The sequence below is a fragment of the Triticum dicoccoides genome, chromosome 1B (assembly GCF_002162155.2).
Source record: "Triticum dicoccoides isolate Atlit2015 ecotype Zavitan chromosome 1B, WEW_v2.0, whole genome shotgun sequence".
Classification (NCBI taxonomy): domain Eukaryota; kingdom Viridiplantae; phylum Streptophyta; class Magnoliopsida; order Poales; family Poaceae; genus Triticum; species Triticum dicoccoides.
Window position 1 is genome coordinate 168,541,682 of NC_041381.1, and position 7,272 is coordinate 168,548,953.

The window sequence follows — 7,272 nt, forward strand, 5'->3', positions numbered from 1 at the left end:
AATGTGAGGGGATTTGATCTAGGGTTTTGGGTAGCATACAGGAAAAGGGGGGGGTCCTTGAGGGGGTCTTTTGATGTGATTTTATTGTTTACATATTCAGAGATTATATGCTATTGTTGCAGTGAACTGTAGATGCAGTGTAAAATGTGATGAAAGGGTGGTATTTTAGTTCATATTTCAGTGTAAAAATGCTGACTTTCCCTGTTATTTTAGTTCAAATTCGGGTAGGTTTTCAGTCCCCTACCATGGCCATCAAATCAAATGTTAGCATCAGGAAGCTCGCACTCATCAGGAAAGCCCAAATTCATGGGCATTCGAAGCAAATCAGCGAGGGGAAGGGGGACACACACCTTGCAGAAATCGACATCCATGTAGCGCACCTCTCCGGTGATTTTCGCCCAAGGCTCGCCGTCCTTCGTCATGTCGGCACCGGCGAGGTCACATCCATTGAGCGGGAGAGGGTGGCTTGAGGACGACGACGCCCCTGCTCCACGGCGTCCTGCCTGCTGCTTCCCGCTCAATGATGTGCACCCCTTCATCTCGACAGGGCGACGGAGACGGCTGCCGGCGGGGAGGGCGGCCGAGAGGGCGGCGGAGACGGCTGGCGTCGGAGGGGAAGGAGGAGACGGCTGGCGGCGGAGAAGGGCCACGGCAAAGGGGAGGGCGACGGCTAGGGATTTACGAATGGGGAATCGATGCAGAGAGAGAGGGCGAGGGGGCTTTTTGTAAAATACAGAGAGTGCGAGGGGGCTTTTATAAAATTAAGGCGTGTGCCAAAATCCAGCGTGGCATGCCAAATGTCGCGTCCACAGCTGTTTTGTATAAATTTGTTACAGCAGACAAGTTGGAGGGCTAGTTTTGTGGGGTTTTTTAGTTCTTGTATGAAACTGTTCCCACCCCTACAAGTTTATGTATCAATAATGGTATTAACTCTTTTTAAAAAATATCATCTAGTTCTTCTTTTTTTGCAACAGACGAAGGAAATGTAAAAGCAATCACCACAATTCTTATGTACCCTCGAGCGCACCTCCGTTTACACCCCTCCATGTAAAATGAAGTTTACCGTCGCATTGTAACTGAGGAAACCACTCACACAACGAAAGAGGGGCATGGAACACGGAAGCTAAAAAAAATGCAAAGGGGACTCAAAGGAGCAAAATATATGTCTTGTTTGTTCTAACCATCACATTAATATGTTGTTTTTATACAACTTCTACTTCTTCCGATCCAATGTAACCATGTTTTTTTTTTCTGATAGGAGGGAGTAGCTTGTAAACCTAATACTGGTACACATATATTTTGAAGATATAACCAGATAATGGTAGGAGCATATAATTCTCCCCTTCTGGCTCCATCGTGTCTCATCAAATCCTCATCCTGTTACATGATTGCTGGCTTGTTGCCCCATCGGCACTGTTTTGAGATCCAAAAGCTTCCACGTACTATCATTGTTCGCTCCACCGCCTTCGCTACTGTTGTCATCATCATCCTTTACAAATAAACCATATTCCATATAAACCTATCGATCTACACGCCACATATCAGTCTCACCACACCACACGTAGGTGAATCTCCGGAGCCTTCGCGCGCAGAGGATCCCACCCTTGCTCACCTCGGGCGCGGTCCCCACGCAGAGTGGGCAGTGGAGCCAGGCACCGGCGAGCGAGCATGTGACGGCCGCATGGGCTCACGACTTTTTACTGCCCGCTCACTGACCGGCCCAATCACAAGGAGTAAAAAAACAGTAAAAATCACCCCCCGAAAGATATCACGAGCAAATTTCACTTTCGCCTTTTTTGACCTGGCTGCCTCCTCCCCCCTATCAAATCCCAATCTCGAGATGTTTATTCCCCTCTGGGAGGGCCCCTTTTTACTGTTGACGACGATGAAACTTGAAACCCAATCTCACTGCAAGCATCTTTTCAACGGTAAAACTAGCAGATGAGATGAGAGTGAGACGCTTTGTTAGTTAGTTAAGCCTCGTTAACGAACGTGGGCGAAGGTTGTTGCGTGCTGGACTCATCATTAGTGGTAAAGTCATCGCCTTAGTTGAAATTCTTAATTACAAACCAATATATTGCTGAAACTCTTCCTTGCAAATAATGTCGTGAACCGACTGGATTTTTCGAAATAAAAGTCTAAAACAGTACTGTGCTTCACTATTCTGATTTTTGCACTCAGCAAACTTCTTTTAAAGATGATTGATTTTTGCAATGGTGTGCTTATAGCAGAATAAAAACAGGGGGATTTGTGCTAATTAGGGAGTACTCAAACTACCCTACGCAGTAGGTTTGGGTAGCAATAGCGCATATACTAGGCGCTAACACCTGTCATCCACCGATAAGCACAGCCGTCCTTATCTCCTCCTACTACTACTCGCCCTCGGTCCTATGACAGCAGTAACATTATTTTACTGCCGTCCCTGCTAACCAAACAGCACTTGTTTACCGGGAAATGCTTGGGGAGCCGCGAAAAATACGTACCGCGGCACGCACGCAGCACGCGTCCCCAGCTGCTGTTACGGCTTAATTAAGGGCTTCGAGCCGCGTGAGTGATGGAGCATTAAACCCGATCCAAATCAAATCGAATCAAACGCGGACGAGGAGCGAGCTGATTAGCCCATGGCTTAATTTACTCTGATTAGGAGTGGCCGTGTTCTGCTGGAGATTAGCTGTAATTGTCTTTTTTAGTTCGGGGCAGCTTGATATTGTTATTGTTTCTTTTGCTTCTCATGTTTTTTTTATACTGCACTCCTGCTAAGTCTAATCCAGACATTGGCATACACGGAGATTAAGCAGTTCCTGCTAAGTTTAATCCAGATTATTACTATCACAAGATTATTGACATGGCAAATTACATACGATGGAGTGGGAATATCTATTTAGAGGCATATGGACCAATGATACATGCCAAGAAAGAGGTCAGAATATATAAGACTACTCACAGTGGGAGTAAGAGCAAAATACAATAATAGGCTTATAGCGTGCTTACGGAAGTGGATGTAGTTGAACTTGAGCGAGCAGCCGCACCAAGACACTTCCCAAAAACCTTATCGCCAGAGAACCAACGTGTGGTCGGATGGTTAGAAGAGAGTGGTACCTCCAGCCCACCAAAAATCAAACTATATATTTGACGTTTTGGTGTCTCATAAGGCAAAATATTTTTTGAATGGGCTGTGAGCCTCCGTCAACCTATACCAGACGACAAGTGATAACCTTTGTACGAGTGTGTATGTACATGTGTGAGAGTGTTTGTGTATGTACTATTTTCTCAACAAAAAAAGGTTATCACTTGTCGTCTGGTATAGGTTCTCAGAGGGCGTGGTTCCGGAGGCATGCTCTCCTGTGCGCTGTGCATGCATTCGCCGGGATGGGGTCGCCGGAGAAGCAGCTCAACACTAAGAACTCTGCTAGAGTGTGTGATGGTGTCCCAGACTAGGCGTCACCCACCACGTCGTGTTCTGGCCAGGTGGGCCGGGCCGAGGACCACTCATTGCGGTCCACCAAGGGGCCATCTCTAGAAGGCCCAAGGCGCGTAGAAGGAATGTTCCCGAAGACTTGTTGCCTGCTCCAAGACTTGGAGGTCGTCTACAATATGGTGTCTTGTACGTAGCCGACTTATTTGTAACCCTAGGCCTCCTAGTATCTATATAAACCAGGGGTAGGGCTCATAGAAGAGACAGAACAATCTTGTGGTAGATTAACATGTATTTTATACTCCATTCCAAATCAATACAAACACAAGCAGGACTTAGGATTATATCTTTGAGAAAGCATTAACCTAGGTAACACCTCGTGTGTTGGAAATATGCCCTAGAGGCAATAATAAATAAGTTATTATTATATTTCCTTGTTCATGATAATCGTTTATTATCCATGCTATAATTGTATTGGTAGGAAACTCAGATACATGTGTGGGTACATAGACAACACCATGTCCCTAGCAAGCCTCTAGTTGACTAGCTCGTTGATCAACAGATGGTTACGGTTTCCTGACCATGGACATTGGATGTCATTGATAATGGGATCACATCATTAGGAGAATGATGTGATGGACAAGACCCAATCCTAAGCCTAGCACAAAGATCGTGTAGTTCGTACGCTAAAGCTTTTCTAATGTCAAGTATCATTTCCTTAGACCATGAGATTGTGCAACTCCCGGATACCGTAGGAATGCTTTGGGTGTACCAAATGTCACAACGTAACTGGGTGACTATAAAGGTGCACTACAGGTATCTCCGAAAGTGTTTGTTGGGTTGGCACGAATCGAGACTGGGATTTGTCACTCCGTGTGACGGAGAGGTATCTCTGGGCCCACTCGATAGGACATCATCATAATGTGCACAATGTGATCAAAGAGTTGATCGCGGGATGATGTGTTATGGAACGAGTAAAGAGACTTGCCAGTAACGAGATTGAACAAGGTATCGGTATACCGACGATCGAATCTCGGGCAAGTACAATACCGTTAGACAAAGGGAATTGTATACGGGATTGATTGAGTCCTTGACATCGTGGTTCATCCGATGAGATCATCGTGGAACATGTTGGAGCCAACATGGGTATCCAGATACCGCTGTTGGTTATTGACCGGAGAACGTCTCGGTCATGTCTACATGTCTCCCGAACCCGTAGGGTCTACACACTTAAGGTTCGATGACGCTAGGGTTATAAAGGAAGTTTGTATGTGGTTACCGAATGTTGTTCGGAGTCCCGGATGAGATCTCGGACGTCACGAGGAGTTCCGGAATGGTCCGGAGGTAAAGATTTATATATGGGAAGTCCTGTTTTGGTCATCGAAAAAGTTTCGGGTTTTATCGGTAACGTACCGGGACCACCGGGAGGGTCCCGGGGGTCCACCAAGTGGGGCCACCGGCCCCGGAGGGCTGCATGGGCCAAGTGTGGGAGGGGACCAGCCCCAGGTGGGCTGGTGCGCCCCCCCCACAAGGGCCCAAGGCGCCTAGGGTTTGGGGAGGGAGTGCTTCCACCTAACTTGGGGGGCAAGTTTCCCCCCTCTCCCCCCTTGGCCGCCACCCTTAGATGGGATTGGGGCTGCCGCACCCCTTGGGGTGGAAACCCTAGAGGGGGCGCACCCCCCTCCCTCTCCCCTATATATACTTGAGGGTTTTGGGGCTGCCAACAGATGAGTTTTGACCTCTCCCAGGCGCAGCCCTACCTCTCTCCCTTCTCCTCTCCCGCGGTGCTTGGCGAAGCCCTGCAGGATTGCCACGCTCCTCCACCACCACCACGCCGTTGTGCCGCTGCTGGACGGAGTCTTCCTCAACCTCTCCCTCTCTCCTTGCTGGATCAAGGCGTGGGAGACGTCACCGGGCTCTACGTGTGTTGAACGCGGAGGTGCCGTCCGTTCGGCACTAGGATCTCCGGTGATTTGGATCACGACGAGTACGACTCCTTCAACCCCGTTCTCTTGAACGCTTCCGCTTAGCAATCTACAAGGGTATGTAGATGCACTCTTCTTCCCCTCGTTGCTAGTCTCTCCATAGATAGATCTTGGTGATTCGTAGGAAAATTTTAAATTTCTGCTACGTTCCCCAATAGTGGCATCATGAGCCAGGTTTATTGCATAGATTCTTTGCACGAGTAGAACACAAAGTAGTTGTGGGCGTTGATTTTGTTCAATATGCTTACCGTTACTAGTCCAATCTTGTTTCGACGGTATTGTGGGATGAAGCGGCCCGGACCGACCTTACACGTACTCTTATGTGAGACAGGTTCCACCGACTGACATGCACTTGGTGCATAAGGTGGCTAGCGGGTGCCAGTCTCTCCCACTTTAGTCGGAACGGATTCGATGAAAAGGGTCCTTATGAAGGGTAAATAGCAATTGACATATCACGTTGTGGTTGTTGCGTAGGTAAGAAACGTTCTTGCTAGAAACCCATAGCAGCCACGTAAAACATGCAAACAACAATTAGAGGACGTCTAACTTGTTTTTGCAGGGTATGCTATGTGATGTGATATGGCCATGAAGAATGTGATGAATGATATGTGATGTATGAGATTGATCATGTTCTTGTAATAGGAATCACGACTTGCATGTCGATGAGTATGACAACCGGCAGGAGCCATAGGAGTTGTCTTTATTTATTGTATGACCTGCGTGTCATTGAACAACGCCATGTAATTACTTTACTTTATTGCTAACCGGTAGACATAGTAGTAGAAGTAATAAGTTGGCGAGACAAATTCATGGAGACACGATGATGGAGATCATGGTGTCATGCCGGTGACGATGATGATCATGGAGCCCCGAAGATGGAGATCAAAAGGAGCAAAATGATATTGGCCATACCATGTCACTATTTGATTGCATGTGATGTTTATCATGTTTATGTGTCTTATTTGCTTAGAACAACGGTAGTAAATAAGATGATCCCTCATTAAAATTTCAAGAAAGTGTTCCCCCTAACTGTGCACCGTTGCGAAAGTTCGTCGTTTCGAAGCACCACATGATGATCGGGTGTGATAGATTCTTACGTTCACATACAACGGGTGTAAGCCAGATTTACACATGCGAAACACTTAGGTTGACTGGACGAGCCTAGCATGTACAGACATGGCCTCGGAACACAAGAGACCGAAAGGTCGAGCATGAGTCGTATGGCAGATACGATCAACATGAAGATGTTCACCGATGATGACTAGTCCGTCTCACGTGATGATCGGACACGGCCTAGTTGACTCGGATCATGTAATCACTTAGATGACAAGAGGGATGTCTATCTGAGTGGGAGTTCATAAGATGAACTTAATTATCCTGAACATAGTCAAAAGATCTTTGCAAATTATGTCGTAAGCTCGCGCTTTAGTTCCACTGTTTAGATATGTTCCTAGAGAAAATATAGTTGAAAGTTGACAGTAGCGATTATGCGGACAGTAGAAAGCTTATGTCCTTAATGCACCGCTCAGTGTGCTAAACCCCAAATGTCGTTTGTGGATGTTGCGAACATCGGTCATACATGTAGAGTTGAGGCACCAAAGACGTTTTCGAAACGTCGCGGAACATATGAGATGTTTCGAGGGCTGAAATTGGGATTTCAGGCTCATGCCCACGTCAAGAGGTATAAGACCTCCAACGATTTTCTTAGCCGTTAAACTAAGGAAGAAAGGTCAATCGTTGAGCTTGTACTCAGATTGTCTGAGTGCAACAATCACTTGAATCGAGTGGAGAGTTGATCTTCCAGATGAGATAGTGATGTTTCTCCAAAGTCATTGCCACCAAGCTGCTAGATCTTCGTGATGAACTATAACA